The sequence below is a fragment of the Columba livia genome, chromosome 1 (genome assembly GCF_036013475.1).
Source record: "Columba livia isolate bColLiv1 breed racing homer chromosome 1, bColLiv1.pat.W.v2, whole genome shotgun sequence".
NCBI classification, from domain to species: domain Eukaryota; kingdom Metazoa; phylum Chordata; class Aves; order Columbiformes; family Columbidae; genus Columba; species Columba livia.
Genome location: NC_088602.1, coordinates 201,446,474 through 201,473,160, shown reverse-complemented (window position 1 = coordinate 201,473,160; position 26,687 = coordinate 201,446,474). Strand labels below are relative to the sequence as shown.

Here is a 26,687-nt window from a genome sequence, read left to right as displayed (position 1 = left end):
TTGTACTTTCTTTAGGATCAGGAACTCTGAAAATCAGTTTTGAAGGAAAAGCTCTGTTGTAAAAATTGCACAGGGAAATTGGGCTCTTAATAGCAAATATATAACTGCATCAAAATATCTCTTTAGGGAGTTTCTCTTTAGTCTTAGAGTGGTAAGTCTGCTTTATAGAGACAAGCAAAATAACCTGGATGCTTCAAGCAGTGAGTAGATACGGACAAAATCACTAGAGTTCCAGAGGTAATGAAGTGAAGAACAATCACAGAGGTCAGGCTGAAAGCATTCATCAGATGGTTTGTAACACAAATTGTGGAGGATCACTGGTGAAGATGTCATTGGTGTTATAACTGGCTTTCAATAACATCCCACTAAGATCATATTAGAAGTCACTGCTAGGTATTGTAAAGTACTTACATGGAGCTATGCAATTAGTAATTATCAGACACACCGCTTTTGACAGCTGTAATTATTCAAGACCTTGATGGATAGTTCATGTTAGGAAGAAAATCCACGTACTTCTTGGGAAAAGTCCTCATTGCTTCCAGAGGATGTGCCTGACACCCTATTTCTTTGAGCACAGCAGAAACAGCAGTGGAGCATTGTCATGAGGCTGCCCACAATGGTTTCCTCTTGGCTCTGACCAGGACCATACAGCTCTCTGGTGTCCTCTAGGATCATACAGATCATGGTTGCTTTGATTTTCTGCCTCTGACATTGACAGATATCACCTGTCCATGTGGTTCCAGTCATTCCTCACTTACTCTTCTTGGATAGTTCTTGCTATGTTCTGACAGTGTGAGTAGTATTAAGGTTTATTTGTCACCATAAAAGAGTTTAATTCCTTTTTTCAGTATTTTTAATATGATTTGTCCATTCTTACATCAGAGACATGGTTGCAGGACGGACAGTAACTATGTAATGTGGTACAACACTGTATTAAAATCAAATTGGTGCAGATTTGTAAGAAGATGCAGTGGTATTTTCTACTTTTGTATTCCCAGTACACATTGGCAGAAGTGACAAGGAGGAAGCTGTGACTTTTCTTATTTGGGCAACATTGGAGAGAAAAACACAGAGTGCAGACCCAGCTCTGTGGGCACGGAGATGAATCTCAGCTATAGAGATGGTTTTAGTTACCGGGCCCAAGATGTTCAGGGATACAGCTACAGCTTTAGTCAAACAAAGGCAGCCTGTCTGGGCCTGTAAAGATAGACTGGGAGATACAGTCATGAGATCACGTTATACCTGATACACAGGCAAATAACAAACACAGGGAGACATAGAAACTGTACCTGCCCCTTTACATGGCAATTACTTGCTATGGGTGCTAAAAGGGAGTTGAATTTCAGCTGGAAGCATCAAAGCTATGTGCCTGTATTGCTCTGTTTATTGTCTTCTGTTCTCAAGGACAGGCTTCTGTGTAGCAGATTTACAAAGAAACCAGACAAATGTAAATCCTTTTGTACTTAAACCAAGGCCATTTGTTTTACCAGTGGAAGTCATCGAAAGCACCCTCCTGCCTTTATTAACTGTACCAGAACCTTAGGTGTTTCTTTTAGGTGAACTGACTCAGCATAAAATTTAGATGCTAATTGCGTACATTAGGCATGCTGGAGCACATCTCATAAAACAATATCATTTTTTTTTTTCTTGATGTTTTTAAGGAACAATACAGATTTGGGCTCACGTACATGAGCATTCCAAGAGGAAAAATCTTATTGCAGCATGAAAAAGTCTATTTCCATAGCCACTGAACTGTGTTGTTTGATAGTGGCTTCCTAGTGAACTGGGAATCTAAAAATACCCTCATTCTGTTTCCTATTATGCAGACTATTGTGGGCTGAAACTAGCAGATTAATGGTTTGATGGGTTTTGATTGTGAAAGAAGTCCAGTGAAATCTATGTGAGGGTCATCTTGAAGTACAGATAAAATATAACTCTGTCCTTACAGACGATTTCACCATTCCTGGACTCCAAAAAGTGCACTGGAACATTTTGCATCTACACATAACAATTCTAACCTTCAATCCCATTTCTGAAATCTGGATTTCCATAAATATTAGGCCAGTTTCGGGACTCCACGGAGTGCCGTATTGATGTAAAATATAGCAAAGATTCAAGGCCCAAGATTAACTGTCCCTAGTCAAGTCTTGATTTGCTGCAGGTCAGGTAAACAAATAACCACTCTCACTGAATATCTGGTGTGTTCGCTGTTTTGCAAGACACTTCCCAGAAATTGAGAGGCTTGTAAACAGTACATTTTCCTGACAATGAAGCTGGGAACTGCAGCAAACATACTTGCTTTTGTTGCTTGCTATATTAAAATATTTTCTAGATACGTGTATGCACATTTGATTCTTCCGTGGCTAGAAGGAACATTATTAACAATTACCTACATTTTACTATGAAGAAAGGACTACTGAAAGTGGGTTGTCTCAGAGTAGAACATTATACGTCTTTTAGATGGACTTTGATCATGGTAATATGTAAGGCTTGAGCACAAATTTGGAATGCTTGATCACAGAGACTCACTTCAGTGTTTTCATAAATGACATAATCACAATGAAAAAACCTGTAACTTTTATAGGTGTCAGGTAGTAGACAGAGAGGAAAAAGAGAATAACAAGATATTTCCTAAATTACTTAAACTAAGTCAACTAATCTCTGGAGATAATTGAGAAAAAAAAATAATAACAAGAAAATGGCATAAGCAATTTAATTCCAGAATTTTCCAAGGTTTTCTAGACAACTTCTAAAACCTCTGATATCAACTGTTTTCAGAAGAGATGCTTAACTAGGCTGTACTTTGCTTTGTCCTAATCTAACAGTGATTCTCTTATTCAGTTGAAAAGATATAGGAACCTTAAGAACAAATAAATAATTTTCTGCAATCAATTTTTCCTAAAATTTTTAAGCCAGAACTCCTTAAAATCTTATTACTTTTCATGGTTTCCAATGGGAATGCCTGAGATTCAGAATGAATTTAAATGAATTGAAATGAATTTAAAACTGCCTGATGTCTCTCTAAACAGAGCACCAAGCAGAATTCTGTTAAGATCTTTGCATTTTATGGTCCATTTGAAAACTTCTGAAATTACCTTACAGGTATAATAGTATGTTCAAGGTAACTTTTCAAACTGTTTTTGTTAAGTACTTTACTTTTATTTTCTGGAAAAATTGAATTAGTCTTGATTTGGGTGGATGTGAGGGAAGTACTAACTTATTACAAATGACAGGGATTTGCAAACAATCAATTCACAAAGATAGTAATAACCTTATAGTCATAGCTATTTGAGTATTGGAGATCAGATTTCATGGTAAAATGAGCATTTTCAAGTGAGCATGTACTGACATTTCCTTTTCTTGGGTGTAACAGCAGGAGCAAACTAGGATATAAAGTGCAAAAAACTTGAAAGCGAAAAGAATTCAGACTGTCTCTCTTGGTGTCTGGCAGATGTGGGCAGATAGCAGCTAAGTTCTCCAGGGCCTGAGCCCTAAATCTCTGAAAGAACACATTGTATGTGAGGTGGTTCAGACTGCATTTGAAACATTCAGATTTTAAGAATTTTTCCAAGTCATGGTGTATATGGTGTAGCTGGTCCTGACTGCTTTTAAGTAACAATGTAATGGTTTGGTACCCACCAAAGTAATAGGAAAGCCTGATTGTGGGCCTTTCCTAGCTCAGCTGATGTTCAGTTGCTCAGATACATCTGCTTCCAAGGAGGGCTGTATTTGAAATGGAGCTGCTTACTATTAAATTCCACTGAGAATGGGCAACTGGATGCATTTTATTTTGAATTGGATCTTGCTTTCCATTTTACTGATGGTCTGTCTTCCAAACAATAAACCATAGGCTATTATGTACTGTGACAGTTAGGGTACCTTCTGGGAAATATCTACTTTGTCTTGAAAAGGATTTTTTAAATAATATTTTTTCCATTATAAGTAGTCCCATATTTGTTTATGCATAATTTTGCAACTGCTGTTGTGAGGCCAGATCCCCACTGGCATATACTGGTCCGTTCTACCCAAGACCTAAAATTATAATATCCAGACCCTCAATTGTAAGTTTTCCAGTAAAGGAGCATCCTTTTAAAATAAATTGTAATAATATGTGTGCATGGTCAGTTAAATGCCTCAAGAGCAAGGAATAAGAAAGAAAGATGAAATCTGGATCATTACTCAACTTTATGAAAAATTTACAAATAATGCAATATGAATAATTCCATTCCAGTCTTAAAAAATACATATACAATAAATAAATAAAACTAAATAATAAAAAATAAATAGTTAAATGTTAAATTGTTCTTCACTGACTGTCAGCTTGCCTTTAACCAGTATGTTGCACTCTTGTGAGAAGGCTTCCTGTTGTACTCAGTGTTTAATGTGTGGGTATAGAAGAATATTCTGCAGACAGGTCCTGGGCAAACACCGTGAAAGCCTATGGGATCCCAATTTAAAAACCTTAGTGAAGAATTTAGCATTCAGTATTGATTATTTATGACTCAATTTCAACACTGTCTGACCATTTTTAATACTTTTCTGCATAGCACTTAGCATGAAAGCTTAGCTTGTGTGTTTTTGGAGTCTAAAAGCTAATGTAGTCTTCATTAAAAGTATGATGATACCGACAGATTCAAAGGCATTCAAATAGTTTAAGGCCCAAATTCTTGTGTATTTCCCAGAATATCTGTGTTAGATTTCCTGCAATTTATTCCACTGCTTTCAGTTATCATGACAGATAATATAGGTACAGTAAATTATGTGCTGGGTAAAATCATAAATGTTGCATATCTCATTTCTAAGAGATGCTTTAACATCTGCATCTCATCTAAATACGTATCTTGGATGAAAAACAAAACATTGCCAATTGACATGTCTTAGCTGAATTATAGTTGTTCTGGACTTTATTGCCATGTGTACTGAAATGCACAGTTGCAGACTAGGATTAATAATTCACCTGAAACAGAAGAATAACCTAGATAAAACAGTGAGCTATTATTTTCCATGCTGATTGTGGTCATGGCTTTCTCAGGGGCACAACATTCCTTCATGATTTATAGCTAGAAAGAATGTTATAATGTCATTCCCAGTAAGCAGCAGGCAGTCCCTAGAACAGTGGCAAGAAATTCCACTGTGAAGTCTGGTTTTATGTTGTTCAATTGTTCAATTTTTTCCTGTGGATACTGGTGAGGATCTTTTTTAACATTCATATACTTTTTTTTGACTGCCATCATCTTTCACAACACTGATTACATGAAAATTAATTAGCCACTGTTCTTTATGCATTATTAATGTAACAAACAGCAACAAGAGGGACATACCACACATAGGACACACAAAAAGTGTTCACAGTGAGAAGGTTTGAATGTTGGTTGTGTTAAAGAAAATCAAAGAAAATGGTCTGAAAATAATTATTTGTATGCTGGGGCATCCACAGGTCTAATTCTGAGGGCTCTATACAAGATATCTAGGTAGAAGTGTATTATCTATCTTTGCCAAGTCTTGGGAAATGGGGGAGGTGCCTGAGGATTGGAGGAAAGCAAATGTCACTCCAGTCTTCAAAAAGGGCAAGAAGGAGGACCCGGGTAATTACAGACTGGTCAGCCTCACCTCTGTCCCTGGGAAAGTAATGGAACAGTTTATCCTTGGTGCCATCTCAAGGCATATCAAGGATAAGAGGGTTATTAGGGGCAGTCAGCATGGCTTCGCCAAGGGTAAGTCATGCTTGATCAATCTCATAGCCTTTTATGAGAATGTAACAAGATGGATGGATGATGGCAGAGCGGTGGATGTGGTCTACCTTGACTTCAGTAAAGCCTTTGACACAGTCTCCCACAGCATCCTCACAGCTAAGTTGAGGAGGTGTGGTCTAGACAATAGACTAGTGAGGTGGGTTGCAAACTGGCTTAAGGAGAGAAGCCAGAGAGTGGTAGTCAATGGTGTGGAGTCTAGTTGGAGGCCAGTATCTAGTGGAGTGCCTCAGGGGTCAGTACTGGGGCCAATATTATTCAATATATTCATTAACGATTTAGATGAGGGAATAGAGTGTACTATCAGCAAGTTTGCTGATGACACTAAGCTGGGAGGTGTGGCTGACATGCCAGAAGGCTGTGCTGCCATCCAGCAGGATCTGGACAGTCTGGAGAGTTGTGTGGGGAATAACCTAATGAAATTTAACAAGGGAAAGTGTAGAGTCCTGCATCTTTGCAGGAACAACCCCAGGTTCCAGTATAGGTTGGGAAATTACATATTAGAGAGCAGTGTAGGGGAAAGGGACCTGGGGGTCCTGGTGGACAACAGGATGACCATGAGCCAGCACTGTGCTCTTGTGGCCAGGAAGGCCAATGGCGTCCTGGGGTGTATTAGAAGGGGGGTGGTTAGTAGATCGAGAGAGGTCCTCCTTCCCCTCTACTCCGCCCTGGTGAGACCACATCTGGAATATTGTGTCCAGTTCTGGGACCCTCAGTTCCAGAAGGACAGGGAACTGCTGGAGAGGGTCCAGTGTAGGACAACAAAGATGATTAAGGGAGTGGAGCACCTCCCTTATGAAGAAAGGCTGAGGGAGCTGGGTCTCTTTAGTTTGGAGAAGAGGAGACTAAGGGGGGACCTTATCAATGTTTATAAATATATAAAGTTGAGTGCCATGAGGATGGAGCCAGGCTCTTCTCGGTGTCAAACAATGATAGGACAAGGGGTAATGGGATCAAGCTGGAACACAAGAGGTTCCACTTAAATTTGAGAAGAAACTTCTTCTCAGTGAGGGTGACAGAACACTGGAACAGGCTGCCCAGGGAGGTTGTGGAGTCTCCTTCTCTGGAGACATTCAAAACCCGCCTGGACATGTTCCCGTGCGACCTCACCTAGGCATTCCTGCTCCAGCAGGGGGATTGGACTAGATGATCTTTTGAGGTCCCTTCCAATCCCAAACATACTGTGATACTGTGATCTAAAGATTTAAATTTGATATTGGGTAGATATTGAAAATATATTACACTTAAATAGATATTTACATTTTATAAAAATTAGGAAATTTCCATTAAGACTTTAGGAAGCTTAACACTTTCATAACACTTTATTAAATCTTTATTATGAAGCAAAAATTCACGAATTTTGAGAAAGACCAGAAGTAACTACTGTGACATAAGCATCTCTCCTTGTGTATTGTCATGTGAAGTACAATTAAAATAAGGGTTGTGATACTCCAGCCTTCACTCTGGGCCATACATTTCTGTTTAGTGATTCTCCTTTTCAACAGCTCAAGTCAATCCACTTCACAAATTCTTAACTGCTGTTTTTCTAGGAATGAATATTGCTGTGTGCCAAGGAAAAGTCACAGTTTCTCTCCCCAAATGACATGAACAGGAATTGCAGAAGTTTAGCACAGTTACTTTTTCTTGCTTGATGATCGTATTGTATACTTTTTTATTTTTTTTTTTTTTTTTTTTCCTGGAATTATTGCATATGTTCCTGTTATTCCCCGAATCACCTAATAGGAAACAGTAGCTTTCTTAAAAATTATTTCCAATGAAACTGTGAAACACTTAAGCCATTGTAGGACCATGATGCTCATTCCAGCTGAATTTACTTTAAATGTTGGGTCTTAAATTAACTTTCACTATAGGGTTTATTCATATATGTATTGCTATATGACAATCATTTGCAAATTCAGAAGTAACTTGTTCACATCCTTCTTCTCTTTGGATGTTGGCACTGTCAGTCCAAACAAAAGCATGCAGAATGAATGTACATTTTGATTTAGGTGTTTAATTGAATTTAAACAGCTGGAGTAATAATAAGATTTCACATTAAAAAGGTGTGAAAAAAGTGTCAACCTTCTGATGTTGAGGAAATGTAGATAAAATATTTGCACTATGGTGATGAAGACTGCTAATAATGTACAAAGATAGAGAGTATTGAGTCTGTAGCTCTGTGTCTACTTCTGAATGCCAAGAAGAATCCCACTGAAAAATATTAATAATTTGATTTAATAATAAAGGTCTTTGGTCTAAAATTAGCTTTATCCACCTACCTGTGTAATGTTATGTGGCTATAAGGGCATTTCCCAGGGGACTCGTTACTGCCAAACCACAAGGACATGCTAATAACTGAAAAGTACTAATTCTTAAAAGGTCCATAAAGCCTTTAATATGATACAGGTAATTTGTCCAATAAGAAGGAAGTATACTATCATCCAGCAGTAGTGCCTGTATTACAGTTGTTCCTTAGTCTGTGGAAGTGTAAAGAATTCTTTGCTGTTTTTTTGTTTGTTTGGTTGTTTTTTTTATTTCCATAAATTTATTCCTAAAAGGCCAGCAGGGGTAGAGTAGAGACCCAGAGGTATACATCCATAAAAATAAACTGACAATTAAAGACACAGGGAATAGGTTTGGTTGCTCACATGCTACCTGTCTGCTTGCTTCCCATCCTAAACCAGCTCAGGTCAGGAGGAAGTATATCTAGAATATCCTTCAAAGATACATACCCAGACAAGCAGGGTTAGTTTTGGTACTGCCACGGGCCCTGTTGTTCTGTGAGGGTTTGGTTTTCAGAAGCACTGTGGGGTCTCAGGACACCCCTCCTAAACACTTCCAGTCAAAGGCAAACAAAGAACCTGACAACTGCTGTGCTGTACAACGGCACCAAGGTTGCCTTAGCCCAGGCCTGTGAATTTACATGCTGCCCACATGCAGACAGATCAGATGACAAATGGACAGTAAATATGGGACTGTCCTATGTTGGAGGGTTAGACTGCATGTTAGCTGCTTTATGGCAGGCACAAGGTAAAGAAGAGCAGGCAGGAGGTAAAGAGAACGTTAGTATGATCCAGTTAGTGCTAGAGGAAAGGATTTCTAGAACTGTGTGGAAAGAAATCTGGTGAAAAGCAATGCCCCATGTACTTCTGTTCCTCATTAGAATCTATTTGCAAGGGAAAGTTTGATGAGTACCATTTACCAGCCCAAGTGCAATGACAGTGCTGTTTAGTGGTGCTGACCAGTCATCTCAATGGATAGGAGGTTTGATTGTTTCTCTGGTACTACATAATATGCTGAACAGAACCCCATGAAATTAACATTTAAGATGACACAGTAAAAGGAAATGAGTCATATCAGGCGATGTGCATCACTGTGTGAGCACCAAGCTTGCTAAATTATTTCTGTCATAGTGTGGGTGAAGTGGAATCAATCTATATAATTCATACATTTGCTAATCATACAGACAGTTTAGAGACTGTTAAATAGAAATAAGCATTGACTTATGTCTAAATACAGCAAAGTTTCGTGTTATGTTTACTGATTGTACTTTCCAAATAGATCTGAAGTGACTGATTAGAGAGAACTGACAGTTCCTGAGATGTGTGTGAAAGAAAGGAGAAAAGGAAGCAGAATTCTAGGCAGGGACTTTCGTGGCTGCTACTAATGGGAAAGTAGAAACATTTTTAATACTGTAGAAAGAAAATGCAATCTTTCGTCTTCTTATTCATAGACCACTGTACTACTCTTTGAAGTACCAGCGTATCTCAGTGATAGTAATAACTGTGCAATTTGCACAGTGGAAGCTGACTGATTATTTGAAAAGTAGGGGCTTTCTTCTGATTGAGTAGCTGTAGAGAACATGAGACAAGAAAAATACTTCCCCCTGCTTAGGAAAGAGTGAAGATCCAAAGGAGGAAATGAAAATAAATTTGAGTGCCACAGTGACCCTTGCTGAGTATGATGCAGACAGACTCACAGATATGATAAAAACAACTTTACACTGGACATTTAGTTAAACAGGAGCTGAAGCACAGAGTCCCCTATCTGGATGAACACTGATGGGCTGCAATGCTAACTCAGAGGTTCTGCCTCTGAATGGAGACTAGTTGGGAGATACCCTGACGTCTACTAGCAGATAAATGCTCTGGTGTCTACAGTTTCCATAGATATGGAAAAATTTGGTGCCACCTAATGGACAGCACCCCACATCCCGAATTTCCAATGTGTTTAACTCCATACAGGAATGCTTTCACAAGGGATCTGTAAAGACCTGTTACCTATGTTTGTTAATGCTTCAAAATAAGGATTTCTAATTCAGTGTGCTGAGTCATATATCTTGGGATGTAATATGCATTGTTTGAAGGCAAAGACTTACTAATCCCCACAGGCAATACAAAGATTTCTGTGTTTGCTGGCTTTAAATTTATGAACTGAGGTCATCAAACATCTTCCTTGGTTTCAGCAATGTAACAACATGTGAAACTAAATTATTACACCTAAGTGCTCTGATGTGTTTACAGATGAAATTTAACTAGATATTTTGTCAAAATGAGATAGATTATTCTAAACCATCCTTAAACAAGTTTACTGCTAACTCCATGGACTTAGCTATCTGTCTTAGTAGAAAATATGATTATGTCAACAAAGTATTGCATTAGCCCATGGGCTTTATATCAGCATGTACACTTACAAAGTCCATTAGCAAAAAGGAGTTGGACTACTCCACCACCAATACAATCACTGTCATAATGAATAATGCTACAAACAATTATTATTGCTGTAAAAGCTGTTAGTGGTGACCTGATTACGTGTAATGTACTTCAGAAAGCAGAACAGGTAAAAAATCATAAGACTATCTCTATTTTATCAGATGAACCATCTAATATATCCCAGAAACAGCAAATTAAACACATATATCTGTGATATATGTATAGGTGTACAGATGTATGTGTGCATATCATTATATATAATATATAAAGATGTTTAAAAGGCATTTAGATGAGTTTCTTAGGGACATGGTTTAGTGCCAGAGTTATGTTAGGTTATGGTTGGACACAATGATCCTGAGGGTCTCTTCCAACTGAAATGATTATATGATTTTATGATTCTATGATTACATATGTTTGTGTACACTCACACACATATATATACATGTATATAGTCATATGGTCATATATACAATTATGACATATGCTATATGACTCAAGAATTCCCTATATGAGTCTACAGCATGGTGTCTTCTATTTAGTAATCCATGGGGTTTTTTCCTGCATGATCTTGTCTAGTCCACCCTTAGACTTCCAGCATAATGATCTTCCACAGAGTTCCTACATGCTGTATGACACAGTATCTCCTTTTGCTTGTTGGAGCCTGCTGTCCTGGCAACACCATCCATAGCTAGAAGGTGAGCATTGGAGTTAGAATTGCAATTTGGACATTGTGCCTGGTTCTCAGCTATCATTGAATTCAGTGGAAGAACAAATAAAATCATGCTTTGAAGAGGTGCATATGTGAATGAAACCAAGTTTCCATCTGGATTTTGCATTTATAGGTCTTCAGGATGCATTATGGGTTCAGTTCTTTTCGCCTATGAAGAGAGTATGACTAGGAGTGGTCCTGCAGGCCTCCAGGCAATTGGTAAAGAAGAAATACAACTGGCAATGCTATTTCTGTTGCCTCTCAGCCTTTGGATTGAGCTGGGAAAAGTGACTGGGCTTTTTAGTATTTTCATTAAAATTTGTCGTGTATATTCAAAACAATATTTTTCATCAGCTAGAAAAAAATAGTCAGATTAATCTTGTTCATTACTTTTAGAGAAAATAATTATGAGTTTTGGTGAAGATAAAGAAATGCCTTTGAAATGCTGATGATCTGATAGGCAACTTAACAATTCCTTGGATACTTTTTCCTCAAGGAGAATTGCACAAACTTTTTCATCTCTAAAGTGTATAGTTTCATTTGTGCTTTACTCTTACTGTATTCAGGATGTTTGTGGAATTTATACTTTCAGCTGGCATTTTTTTACTGCTTGCTTACATTTTTACTTTGCTTACACCTATTGTTACATAACTGATTCACAGTATTTCACAGGTGTAATTGCGCAGTTTTGAGAGGAGGATGCTCTTGTTTACATTTTCTCTAGAAGAAAGGACATATGTAATTTTTATTCAGTTAAAAATGACACCTACTTTTCCTTTTGCCTGGGAAAGAATATTTAGTGGTTTGATGTAAAGAAGCAGAGATGATTGTTTTACTCTCTTACATTGTTTGACACTAATAATTTTAATATATCAGTCCTGGGAAAAAAAAAATAACTGTACAATAGCTTTGGTTAAATGAAAGTAGTCTTATAAAATTAGTGACATGATCAAACTTCTTTGTCCTTGTTGACCCATAATACACATGTGAGCTTGAGTCTACAGAGTTGAAATGTCACTTTAACACTTACATTTGGCAGTAATGCTCAATATCTCGCTTGGGGCATGTTTTTGAAGGAGAATAGGCCATTTCAGTACTCAGTGAAGCTAAAGCGAGATGCAGTGTTGAGAATTCAGTAACACTGCAGTGTTTAAATGTGGTTTTTGTGTGTAATTAAGACATATGAGTTTTAAGAAATACAGAGAGATGTTGCTGTAGGGCTAGCATGTAGTTGCTAGGTTGAGACTACAAGAGTATCAAAATAGACAGGCTTATTACTAGTGTTGCTACCAGGCAAGAGGTTGCCTGTATAGGCAGCACTATTGCTGGGCAGCAGCAGCAACAGCAGGATTGGTGCTTGCACCAAAGCATCGGCATGTAGCAGTCAGGCTGGGAACTCTTCCTTCCAGCACCTTCCCTGTGCATAGCCGCAGTTCATGCTCAACTCCTCACCCTTAAATCTTAAATCAGATTTCGTCGGTTGTATTATTCCCTATGAGTTTTGATGGACTATATTACTTCAGCAGAAAAGCTCCAAATGTCTTTAGGAAACTAGAAAATGAGCCCTGAAACTAGCAGTCCTGTACTCCTTTTGCTTGTCACCAGCTGCAAAAAGGGACTTGTCTGTTGTCATCCTGAGGGTAACAGTGGCTTCTCCCCTGGGGAAACTGCTTTCTCTGGAGAGACATGAATAAAGTTTCTAGAGCTATAGTTATCAGTAAGGGAACGTGGTGTCATACACTTGTTTTGTTTGTCTTCCTGAAGCTGACACTGTGAGTATATTAATGGTGATTATAACACACAAGTATACAGACACTGGCTACTAAGGGATCATTTGTTTTAGTGTACATAATGAGAAGAAATAGAAGCTGCTGCTAATCAGTATGCATGCCAAAGCTAGCTTGAATTTGTCCTTATCTTCAAGGACTTTAAATAAATAAATACATTAGATTACTATAGCCAGCAGACAATGAATGTTAGGTGATCCATTGTTCTGACTGCTTTCTTCTTAGTTGTCATCTGCTTGTCATGTGTAAAACCACAAACACCTGCCTGCAGGGGACCTGGATACAGAGTTTTGTTTGATACCAAAGAAGAGCAGAGTCCTTGCCCTGCCCTGTTTTCATACTCCCTCTCTCTCAGCCCAGTGCCACATTTGGGAGGTCCCACCTTCCCTTCCAGTCCCCGCTGCCTGGGGTGGTTGGGCAGGATGTTGTGTTGGCTCCTGCTGTGCCACTGCTTGCAAGTACCTGTCTCAAGCACCCCAGGTGGCCTCTGGCACTCATCTCCATCCATCTCCTGGATCTCCAGAGTCTTCCATTTCCCACAACTCTCCTCCAGCCAAGATCTTCACTTCTTTCCAGATTCCCTTCCCTTTTCATAGGCCAGTTCTTTTTGTGATCCCTCCTTTTAAGTTACTCCTTTCTGGACTCACTAGTCCCCCAGTTTCCTCAATCAAAACTGTTTATGTGTAGAAGCACATTGTGTGATCAGTCTGCTAAATGGTGGTTCTGTCTCATTTCTCATTATTAACAGGAGGACTTAGGAAGGGTCACTTTCCTTTAGTCCAAGAGTTATCAATATTTCCAACCAGACCATACTTGTTACAGTTATGAAGTAGCCACATCTGTCTGAGAGTTCAAAAATTCAATTTCAAACATTCATACACACACACACATGCATCCAATTATCTACCTCCTGCTAGCATTCACAATTTAAGCTATTTTTATCTATGATAATACCAAGTAGCTTTTCTTGTTCTATTAAAACCAATAAAAAAGAACGACACATTTATCATATAAGTTCTTTCCAAGAACCTGCAGCTGTAAGGGATTTGCTATTGACGTTATTATTGTAGCTCTGCTGTGAAGAAGGAACTCATGCTCATGTCAAAAAAAGTATTCCTTATCTCTCTTGGGGATAATGTAAAACCAACCTTTGAATCAGAATTTGATGTCAGTAGAAAGTATGGAACAGTCAAACAGGAACATACTTGTGTAACTATTTTATTACCTTGCTCCTTTCCTGCAGCTTCTCTCCTACCCTATCTGGCATATAGTTGGTTAGTTCTTGGTCTTCATAGATTTTTTTTTCATTTTTGCCTGGATGCTGTTTCTCGTATTAAATTCTTAAGCTATGACTTGAATTCCAAAAGCTTATTATAATATGAAGAACCGTTACAGCAAAAGCAATAGGACCTGTTTCTGACATCTTATGTGAGTATTCATGCAAGTTAATTAGGTATGTAGATATGAGATAATCACCATCACACCCTGAATGTACAGTATAACTTTGGTAAGTGTGGCTTAACCCTGGTAGGCAGCTCAGCTCTACATAGCCACTCACTCCCCTGCAGTGAGATGGCAGAAAGGGTTCCATCCCAGCTAAAATCAGTGCAGCAAATTGAACTGTACTTTTAAATATGACCATAAACAACTTTCTATCCCTATTTGATTATATATCTCTGACTCTACTCATCAAATCTATTACTAAATCACACTTAAACCTGCCAGATTTTTCTGGTTCATAGTTCCTAGCTTAAGTTGTGCCACAATGGTGGGCAGTGCTGGAGCTCCCAAGAAAAGATACTTTGGGAACTGGAGACACTGCTCTGGACAGCCCAGTATCGTATCAGGGAGCTTAGCTGCTCTGTGAACCAGCAGTAAAATTGCATCAATATCACTCAGTGGATGTTCCTAAAAATGGGGTTTGTGCCTAATTTTATCATTGAACTTGTAGAATATTTATTGAAAAGAGAAATCCTGAAGGTTTTCAGCATTACTGTTGAAATGCCAGTCATTTCTAACTGTTAACTTTTAGGATCTCTCATTTTTCTAGGAGATATGTAACCTATACTTCTTAAAGTTGAATAATCCTAACATTTTTCCACCATGTCTTTTAACACATAAAGAAACTGAGGCACAAAAAGGCTAATTGGTCAGTGGTCACCTGGATGGCTGTAGCAGAAGCAGAAGTACCACTCAGTCTCTGATGATGGCACATTAATCCTCTTCACTCGAGGTACACGATCTTTCAGTTCATTCCTTTCATTGTTGACAAGGTACAGCTGCCACCTTACTAAATTGAGAAAAAACAACCAACCAAAGTCCATTTCAGTTTCTAGGACAGGTTTATAATTTTAGATGACAAATGAGGGAATCAATACACATATTTGTAGGTGTCTGATAAGTAAATAGTTTAATTAAGCTTTTACTATCAGCTTCTTTTCTAGTCACAAGTTAAAGAACGGTACCCCAAAGGATGTGATTCATCTCATTCCAAAGAGGTTTCAGATCAGATGGACCATCCTAATACTAAAAAGCTAAAAATTGACCCATTGACTCTAAGGCCAAAGCAAGGAAAAATTAGAAGAGAGATTTTGTTTGTGTGCCTGAAACTTCTTCCCTGTAGACATGCATAATGCTATCCATGCTCTTTTCTTTATTATTTCACATCAAAATTTGATGGAAAAAAAAATTATGATTGTATACATTTTCACCTGTGGTTCAGATTATTGATTGTTGAAACCAGCCAATAATCAAACAAATCTGCTCCATGTACTTTCTACTGTGGTCCCACAACTATGGACATGCTATATGTCAGGAATTTGTACAAACACCAAATTAACCCCTCAAGCATAGCAAATGTTGGTAGAAATGAAATCATTCCAATGGCTGAGATTCCATAGTTCTAGCAATTCTGTGAAGGAAAACTATTTTGATATCTTATAAGAAATCAACAGTTTCTTAATCTCTGTGAATAGGTTATTATTCCCTGTAGGAAACCCACTACCTCCTGCTTAGAAGCTGTTGTATAAAATATTTTTTCCTAAATTAGTAACTGGCATATCTAGTCAAATTTCTCCAGTGGTACTTATTTATTCGAGTAAATTTTAGAGCATCTATTATATTTTCATCTCAGAAGATACCATTAAGGACTTGCAAATAGATCTATTTGTACTGTAATTTGAAATCTTCATCCCACACCATTACTTCCTAATGATATCAAATTACTGTTGTTGGTGATAAAAACCACAACTTCCTTTTCTTGAAAAAAAAAAAAAAAAAACACTCTACATTGATACCATATTTTGGCATAGCTATGTTCTTTCCCCTCTACCTACATCTGTGTTAGCATCAAAATAGATGTTGGATTTTTTATGAAATAAACTTTTCTTCCTGAAAAAATGGGAGACAACATTGCTTCAGTTTCAAATGAAATTTTACATCAAATTAAAAATTAAGGATTGGAAAATCCTTTAAAAATTAAAAATAAATTTATCTTGTAAAAAAAAGATAAATAATTACTTATTTTTTTTAGCTAAAACAATATCAAATTCTTAAAATTAGTTTTTAAATAACTTCAGTGGTAATTAGTCTGCCTATCTTAAAATGCAGAATGTGACTTAAAAAATTAGCTCAGCTTAAGTTAGAACATGAACATGTTGATTCCAAGATAATATCATGGATTTACCATACCTATTTACATTATGAAGAACATAATTTCCCAAAACTTTTCTTAAAAGGCGAGTTAAACATACACAGTTGAAAACTAGATACATACAGGAGATGAGAACTGGGCAGCACTGGCCAGCAGTTTGCATTCAATTTCCTTAGTTTTCAGGTTACGTGACCCTCACAAATGGGATCATAGTGAGTAAATTCTACTTACTATTTGAATAAGCACATAGTGTCAGAACTGTTAAATTACCCCCAGGGTACAGAGGATGATTATCTGACAGTGTGACTCCTATTAGAAGACATCAAGTAAAGATCTCACGCTATCCTGTATGACAGAGTGGTATTTTAAGGTCTTCAGTCGTTCCCATTAAGAAGGCTTGACTTTTTACTTAAACAGTGGTATTTGCTTACTGTGAGTCACAAAAACTTTCTGTACTTGTTTGTATATGACCTTAAGTAACATTGCCATCCAATGCATAACCATGGCCTTTGCTTATTCCTAGCATGCTTTCAGTATTTAAATTATCACAGCAGTTCCATTAGTTTCTGAACTGGACTCTAGTCCCTCAGTGGTGACACTGCTGGAGACCAGCCTGGGCTCCATCAAACAGGGATAAACCCCGAGGGCAGTGCAGAGCTGTATCAGAAGAGTCTCTTCAGGAAGCCCCAACAGACGCAGCAGGTTGGGAATTCTCAGTTGAGTAACTTTTATTTTCTATTAGTGTTCTTTCTCTATTGTGCTTTCTGAATAAATCCATTCTCTCGTACCTATGTTCTCCTGAACACCAGGGTATGTGTATCTAAGTGGCATGCCCAGAGAGCAAGTGACGCTAGCTATTGAGTCTTCTTCTTTTCCTCTGAGTTCTTGAGTTGGCAATCATGTGATGGTCTTGGAAGTGCCTTTTTCACACCTTTAGAAGCTGATAGTGATTGCAATCTTTTGTTTCTATGCCCTGTACCTCTATGAGTCACTGCAATGTGTTGCTGTGTTACTCTCTGACCATTTTTTCCATAACTTGGGGTCTTATGGCTTCAGTTCTGTTCTTTATCTTCCTGTGTCATTATCTCTTTATAGTTTCAGGCTGCACTTGGTTGAATCAGCTATTTGCTAAAGTGTGGCTCTCACTTGTATTTTTTAGGCTGCTTTCCCTTTCCTGAGCCAAGCGTCTTGAGAAGCCACATGTACATGTGTTGGGATCTTGATGACCTGCTAATTTATGTGCCATGAATCCTTTTCCTTACCATCCCTTCTAGGAGCCCTACATACATAAATTACCAGTCATAAAAAGCCAGGACATATTCGTAATAGTCGTAAGGTTTCTGTTATGTAGCTCCACATGACAGAGCTGAGTCCCTAGTCTGTATGAATTTCTCTCCCTTGACTTAGTTTTTCTTGACACTTGAGTGGCAACTAGGATACTACGGAGTAGTAGGTACTTGCTGTTTCTTTGATGTGGCAAAGATGGCTGGTCTGAACCAAATCTATCCTGTGTTTTTTCGTTAATGGGTGATATTTTGATTGAAGAAAGAGAAGTGATGGAGAAGAGATAGGAGAAAGAACAGAATGTCATGTTTAAATCCTCGATTGGTACATATAGACACCAGCACTACTGGGGTTGGAGGGTCTGGATCTGTCTTGGATCCACGCTGTTGAGACTAATCTTGGCAGAAACTCACTTTCTTAAAGGGAAGATCAGGCTGTGGGTATCTCAGCAGCAGTCAGTGGGCCTCCCATGAGGTGTAGGCAATTTCCCTCCCACTCTGTAGAAGACAGAGCATTAAAACTTTTTTTATTTATGTGAAAGTACAAAAGAAATTTTGACACTAATAAGTTAAGTCAGTTTTCTTTTAATGTAAATTAGGATTTATGTTTAGAGTCTAATTGTTTTGACAATAGAACAGTGTTTCATATAGACTTTGACATACTTACTGCAGTAATTTATGCTCCTAATGAGACTAAAAACTAAGTAATACAGAAAAAGTGATTCTTCAGACACACACTGTAACTTGCACAAGAACTGTGTGCTTGCATCTCATGACATGTCCCTCTTGCCCCTCCCAAAGAAAATTTCAAAACCAAATATCACTGGAGCAAATTCCATTCTCAGTGGTAACTAATGGAGGCTGGACTAAGACAACTTCAGTTGTGGAAATGAGATTTTTTTTTTTTCCTCCAAAATGGAAATCCAAACAAAACCCCCACTGAATTCTGAATACACCGATACTGGTAAATATAGAATGCAGACAGTCTAAATTCATACCTGACATTAAACCCACATGAAAATAATGTTTTTTATGTATTTATCACTCATGAAGGAGACAGCAAAAGAGAAATTCCTTCAGCCTCATTGTTTACTGATCTTTAGATAAATTTTTAGGTGAATCTGAATGAAACAGGCTTTTTCACCAGATATCTATATTATTACAAGTTTTGGGGTTTTTTTGTTTGTTTGTTTGTCTTTAATCTAAAGTTGTAGCAAACTGCTTTCAAAAGTGGATTTTTTTTCTGAACACAAGCTGAAAATGAAATGTTTAAGACTTTCAGTTAAATTAGAGCTCTCTACAGGAAGCTCATCTCTCTGGTAAAATCATTCTAATCTTTCATATGGCATTTCTGAAAGTAAAGTAAATGTGTGATGCTCTATAGCTTCAATGAATAGTATGTTTTGAAAAGCATTTATTTTTCTGACACACTGAATAATTACAATGCACCACAGCATTTTGTTCAGTATGGTATAACTGATCATCTGTCTGTATCTCTAATGTAATATATTGTTTGAGGACAGAATAGTCATGAAAGCACTATAAATTTATCATTTATGTCATAACTATTTTCATAAACAGTAACTCAAATCTTCATTTAAATTGCTAAGAGCTTCAGTTCAGGTAGTACAAACACATCCAGGCCATTGTTTTTTGCCCTAGCATAGTTCAAACTGAAGAGTGATCTACAGAATTGTGTGCCACTACATACAGAAATTTGAAGGCAAACTAAAATAGAGAGTTGTTTAGTACTGAGTTGATAACTGCAGCTGTACCATGCAGTGGTGTGATGTAGAGCTGCCTGTAAATGCCAAGTACACTTCAAATACAAGGTTGATTTGCCCTGGCTGTACTTTTATAAATGCCATTTCATAGTAGCAGCACAGCAGCCATAAGGAATAGACAAGTCCATTATATCATTTCTATGTGATGAACAACATATCCATTTTTAAGAATTGTGTTATCTATTAAATAATTATTGTAATAATGGAAAATATTCAGCCTAGGTGTGAATGATGAATGGGAGAGGAAGTTAAGTTGCCTACAAAAAATAATGAGTTTTGGTGTGATTCATTCCCAGCAGTACAGGGAAATACATTAACACATTGACTTCCATCAACCTATTTTTAAGCGTCAGAAGGGTTTAGAAACAAAAGAAAAATAACTGGAGAACATAGACCATAAAGTAATTTAGTGTTGAATGTCAGACTGAAACTTGATATTTTTTCTCCTTGTTCTGCGTGTTCATTTAACTTCTATAGCACTTTCTGGGTTTTCAAAGTAATGTTTCTGAATTTTAATTCTTCTGTTAAATAAAAAGAAACTAACATTCACATTCTTCTGATTGAAGCTGCAAGCCTAGAGAGTCAAATTTTCTTTTCCTTGGTGAGCACTGGACTGGTGAAAAATGCAATTCAAACTGACATGTTTATTTGGCGTATGTATAAACAACACTATGAAGAAGCAGAGAATAAACCCCAGCAATCTGTGTGTGTATAACTATGGTGTAAGCAAAATCAGAGGCTCTATTCTGATGGTGTAATGTCCAGGTATTTTAAAATTCCAGTAGGAGAGCATCTCTGAACCTCTAAAAATTGGGGAAAAAATAGGTTTTATATATGTGCAGTCTGGTTTTTTAGAAGTGATTAAAAACTCCTGGTGAAATAGCAAGCAATAGTTTTACCATTTCTCAGGCACCTTGGGTATACTCAATAGGAGATTCTGCAGTGTAACAATGTATGCAAAGTGACTAAGATTAACTTTCTAATACTGTACATTGTGTTACAGATGGGAATAAAATTCAAGAGATGTTCAGTGGCTCAGTTTAGTATTTCTGTATTTGAAGCAGCTATGTTGGGACTCATATTCAGAGAAATAAAATCCTTTGATGATTTTCAGATTCCTTTCAATTTCAACTTTAATCATGCAGTCAGCTCATGTCTTAAAAATGAATCTGAAGAGGACAGAAAAAGTGGAAAATAACAGAAGATGGGTGGAAACTGAGATATATATTATGTCTTCTAGTTGACAGTCAGAAACTCTAATACCAAGATCTACTCTGTCTGCTTATTTTATAATAGGTTTTGTGCTTTTTTATTGATAGGAATGTTATATATACAACCACACTCATTTAAACAATACAGCTTTATCACCCAGCTGGTGGACTGAAGGAGGTATTTCTTGAGAGCAGCCACCCAAGCAGAATAGGATCTCTTCAAACATATTTATACATATATATATATAAGCACATAATTGCAGTATCCTAATGAAGAGAAGAAATATTTCTTACCTTGATCGCTATTAAGGAAATAGACATTAAAAAAAAAAAAAACAAACCAAAAAAAACCAAAACATTATATGTTGGATAGATATGGGAACAGATCTTATAGCCTTTCCAAATCCACACCATGCCCAACCCCCAGAGTCATCGATGCGTTAGTTGTTTTGCTCTGTTTCCCCTTCTTTCAGTAGCTTTTTCACACCATTTAGTCATGTTTTCTCTCAAGGCTGCAGGATAAAGGAACAAACTCTCTCCTACCAGCTCTGTATGAAGTCATATGACATAAATGACTCATAAATACATGGTTCCATGGAGTAAATGAAAATACCAATGTTCAAGATCTTAATACAAAGCCAAGGACTCACACAGTTACAGAGAAGGCAGCTAGAAGTAGCTCTTCTGGGTCTAATATGAGATATTCTGTAGCACCAGCATAGGGTATTTGAAACTTTGCTATATTGTTTCTGTGAATAAGTAAATAATTTAAGTTTTCAACTCTAACAGCTGCCCTGGTATGAAATTCACTTCAGAGAAAAAGTAGTCATTTATCTGGTATTCTCCTGCAGCATGTGTTCCTTCTGAAAACTCCTCTGAATATGAAAACACAATATTATACATAGTTCAAGGTTGTGGCTCTGAATTACTCCTATTAACAGCTGTCATTTCTATAAAATTTCTAAACTCTGGGTCACTCGTGGTGTACACAAATACAGAGAAAAGTTTGGATATTGTACAGCCAGTATCTAACAATTTTATTTTTTAAAAGAGCATTTGTGTCAGTGTTTTACATTAGTGCAAGTCCAAAGTAAAGATAATGGAATTCATAAAGTAGTGTAAGTAGAAAGAGAACCAGGTGCATGGCAGGGAGCATTCACAGCCACAGTCTTTGAACATCTCTGAAGAAACAGTCCTCAAACTATTGGCCATGAGCATGGATTTTATATGCACTAACGAGATGAACTCATGAAATGCTTATAGGTTAATATGTTTGACATAACTACAATGTCATCCAGTCTTCACTGGTAACCATTAAAAGCAGCAATTTTAGCATCTAGGGTTCTGTATCACCATAGCATAGCAAATTCAGTGGTAGGAAAGACTTTGAAAATTAAGGGTACCATAGTTGGTAGTACTTTCAATTTTCTCTCTATGTCTGCTTTAGATATCTTTATCATAAATCCTAAAAGAGATGATAATATAATGACACATTTTATCAGTTCTCAGATCTTTCCTACAGTTTAGTTTTAAATAGGATGATGGTTAGTGTAATTAATCATTAGTTAATGAGGGCAGAGTCTACTCAAAGGAACTACATCAAAGTACTTATGCCAAAAAGTAGGAGAACAAAGAACTATTGTTATCTAATTTTATCCTAAATACCATGATCTATGATACAGGATGCAATTATATCCAAATTTTAAAACTGAATGTAATCCAACATTTTGAAAGAAGCTATGAGGTTTAGACACAGATTTCAACGATATCCATGGAACTGATTTCTGATCATTTGATATCATGGGCTTTTTCAATGTTACTAAATATCTCTCCTCTTCATGAAAAATCAGCTAAACAGTTTGTGTATATACACACTCATGTACAGGAGCTCAAAGAGATGGAGAACAGTTGTTCATTATTGCTCAGTTAGATCAAATCAGTTAATTCATGGAACTGCACTTTGAACTATTTATGGACATCAGAGTCCAGAGCTGATATCTCCAGAACTGGTTATTTCTTTGATACATAGAGCTGTGGCATATATGGATGAAATATTAACATAGTCTATAAAGCAAAATATAACTATTTGACACAGAATAACAAGGCAGTTGAGGCTGGAAAGCACCTCTGGAGAACACCTAGTTTAAGCTCCCTGTTCAAAGCGGGGTCACTGAGACTGATATCACAGAATCACAGAATCACAGAATCGACTGGGTTGGAAGAGACCTCAGAGATCATCGAGTCCAACCCTTGGTGCAACTCTAGTCCGTTTACTAGATCATGGCACTAAGTGCCATGTCCAATCTCAGTTTAAAAACCTCTAGGGACGGCGAGTCCACTACCTCCCTGGGCAGGCCATTCCAATGCCTGATCACTCTCTCTGTAAAGAATTTCTTTCTAATATCCAGCCTAAATTTCCCCTGGTAGAGTTTAAGCCCATGCCCCCTTGTCCTATTGCTAACTGCCTGGGAGAAGAGACCAATCCCCACCTGGCTATAACTTCCCTTCAGGTAGTTATAGAGAGTGATGAGGTCACCTCTAAGCCTCCTCTTCTCTAGACTAAACAACCCCAGCTCCCTCAGCCTCTCCTCATAGGTCTTATGTTCAAGTCCCTTCACCAGTCGTGTTGCTCTTCTCTGGACCCGCTCCAGCACTTCAATGTCTTTCCTGAACTGAGGGGCCCAGAACTGAACACAATACTCCAGGTGTGGCCTCACCAATGCAGAGTACAGGGGAAGGATCACTTCCCTTGTCCTGCTGACCACGCTGTTTTTGATACAGGACAGGATACCGTTGGCCTTCTTGGCCACCTGGGCACACTGTTGGCTCATGTTGAGCTTCTGCTCTCCAGCCACTCTGCGCCCAGCCTGTAGCGCTGCAGGGGGTTGTTGTGACCAAAGTGCAGCACCCGGCCTTTGGCCTTATTGAACTTCATCCCATTGGAATCAGCCCATTTTTCCAGTCTATCCAGATCCCTCTGCAGAGCCCTCCTGCCTTCCAGCAGGTCGACACTCCCTCCCAACTTGGTGTCATCAGCAAATTTGCTGATGATGGTCTCAATCCCCTCATCTAAATCATCAATAAAGATGTTAAACAGGACTGGACCCAACACTGACCCCTGGGGAACACCACTAGTGACTGGCCGCCAGCTGGATGCAGCCCCATTCACCAGCACTCTCTGGGCCCGGCCCTCCAGCCAGTATATGCCCAGGGTTGTGTCCTTTTGGATTTTGGATATCTGTAAGGACAGAGACTCCACAACCTCTCTGAACAAGCTGTAATTTTTCAATGCTTGTAAACATATGGAAATAATTAAGATTAAAAAGTGCCTTATTTTGTACAGTCTGTTGAACATTATTAGTGAGCTTCATTTTGCACTTCTTAATTGAGCAACATTTTGTAAGACTGAACAGGAAGCAATACCAATATAGTCCTTACTATTATGCAAGCATTTTTTTTCTAAAAGCTGATACACCTATGATGTTCATAAATTTAAGTAGTCAGAAATTAGAGAGCTTTAGTATAGCAATAAAAATTATCAGTAGAAGATTTCCAGTTCAAACCGTGTGGCCAGTCCAAGCAAGTTTCAGCAGACTAGCTCCTCATATTTGGACACAGGTTTATTCAGGCTCCTGAGAAATAGTATGTGGTGTTGTAAGCTCAATTGTGGCCCTAGGTTTGAGTCTAAACTCACCTTTTTTACAGATTGTTAAAACTTTCTCCCCAAAACTTCTCTTGCCAAAAATTTCACATATCTTCCGGGATCAGCAAAGCATGCTGAATGCTCTCCAGGAAACAGAGGTAACTATTTCAAGTATTTTCATCCCTGGGCTGATAGAAACTACCTCTCAATAGTCCCTGACTCCCTGTTGTTAAAAGCTGATTTCTAGATTCACCGGTACTTAGCTTCCATTTCACAAGCTGTCAAATGACTAGTCAAAATGTCAGAAAAAGGAAATATATTCTGGAACGTTTTCAGGTTTTATTGTTATCAGTTAACAGATAATTGGCCTATTCATGCTTAAACAAAAATAAATAAGAATTAACACTTTAGAAGCTGTTAAAAAGTGCCTGGCAATCTTGAGCAGCATGAAACTATGTATTAAGCATGGCAATATAATGCAATACAACAAAATTTCACCATCTCTTAGTTTAAGCTCTGAGAGCAGCAACTATAATGAATACATGAGACTTGGACATATTTATTTGATACATATAAAGGAGAACACAATGGTTATACATATCAGAGGAAAGGTGCATTTAGATTTTGATAACATCTCCAACTGTGGCCGGTAACAGATGCATACAGAAGAATATACAGACACAATAGGCTTCTTTCATTCAATATGGTAGAACTGTAGAATGTTTTTTTAAGGGAAAAGATGATATTAATTTAGCTAAATGTGGATATGTCCGTGGCAGTTATGAATTTATGAGTTTCCCTCTCTGGAATAATAATTTTGTAATCAGTGGAAAGTGGTAAACTTGTTCTGATTCCAGGTTCTAAATGTCAACATAAAGTAGATACCAAAAAGACAGAAAATCATGTGTCAGCTTACTTAGTGGGAACAGGGAGGAGGTCTTGATGTGCAAAGCTGATCTGCTGACTGTGGGAGCTGATATTGCTAAAAATAAGTCATTGCTCACCATCAATGCAGGATATAGCCATCCCAATAAAATTTAAAAAAGAAAAAAGGATGCTACAAGAAATTATGGATTCGATTATCAGGGCAATTACTAGTTCTTCCTCAGTCAGCAGAGTTCTCATGGAGCAATATAAGTTTTCTTATCTTCCTATTTGTTTTTCTTGTCTACTGAACTGGGAGTCTGAAGCATACAAAGTTTTGGAAATGTGAATAATATCTTCTGAATACCAAAGACCAGTTACAGAATGTGATTGGTTTTAAGACAAAAAAATTCATTATCACTAGTCTCCTGTGACTTCTCAGTACCTTTTTTCTCTTTCTGTTGATTAGACTCATGTTCCTCCTCCTAAAGGCTTTCTTTGTAACATTATTTTTTTCCAGCAAAAGTTATTTAGCAGTTACTCCTTAAGAAAAGAGAAATCAGCTTCTTGCCTAAAAACTTTTTCCTGAGAAGCCAGGGCCATCAGACAGATCAATTAAGTCATGTTTAAATTGCTTTGATTTTAAACATTAATGAATCCACAAGGCAGCCAATAAAAGAATATACCTCTATACTGACAGCTTAAATGCATCTCTGTGTGAGCCAAGGTTGTTGAGATTCAATTTCCTTTTGGTTTGCTGCTTTGTTCACATGTCCGTAGCCTTACTGACCAAGGGAGTGACTGCGGTGCCGTCGCACTCAGCAGTGAAACTCTCACCACTGAGAATGAAACTCAATTTCCTCACCCCAACACTGCAGCAGCGCTCAGCTGGGCAGTTCCTGCTGCTCTTTTAAATTAAAACAAGTGGTTGATGAGAGCCTTACTGTTCCCCCAGTAAATTTTCTTCTGAAGCCATGCAAGCAGGATATGATAAACCATGGATGGTTTCAACAAAGCTCTTTTTTTTTTTCTCATAAAAAGGATACTAACCACTTTCTCAAGTATCAAAAACTTGCTGGTTTTATTCTTGTTTGTTGCCAATACATAGAAGTGGTGGCTTGGCTTATCTTACTCAAGTGGTTCGTACTGTCAGACTCAACATCCTATGCCATGATAGCATTATGGGGGCACACACTGACAGGAAAAACAAAAATAACTTCAGTTTCTTCCTTTCTAGAAGCCTCTAAAGACAGAGTGCATGCTGTTATATTTGTATGGCAGAAAATTAGGGG

General features: G+C 37.7%; 1 protein-coding gene across 16 annotated transcripts in view; it reads left to right on the top strand.

Annotated features, from left to right (window-relative positions):
• Positions 1-26,687, top strand: part of PCLO (piccolo presynaptic cytomatrix protein) — a 434,071-nt gene that overhangs the window by 315,446 nt on the left and 91,938 nt on the right. The gene's annotated exons all lie outside the window — the stretch shown is intronic.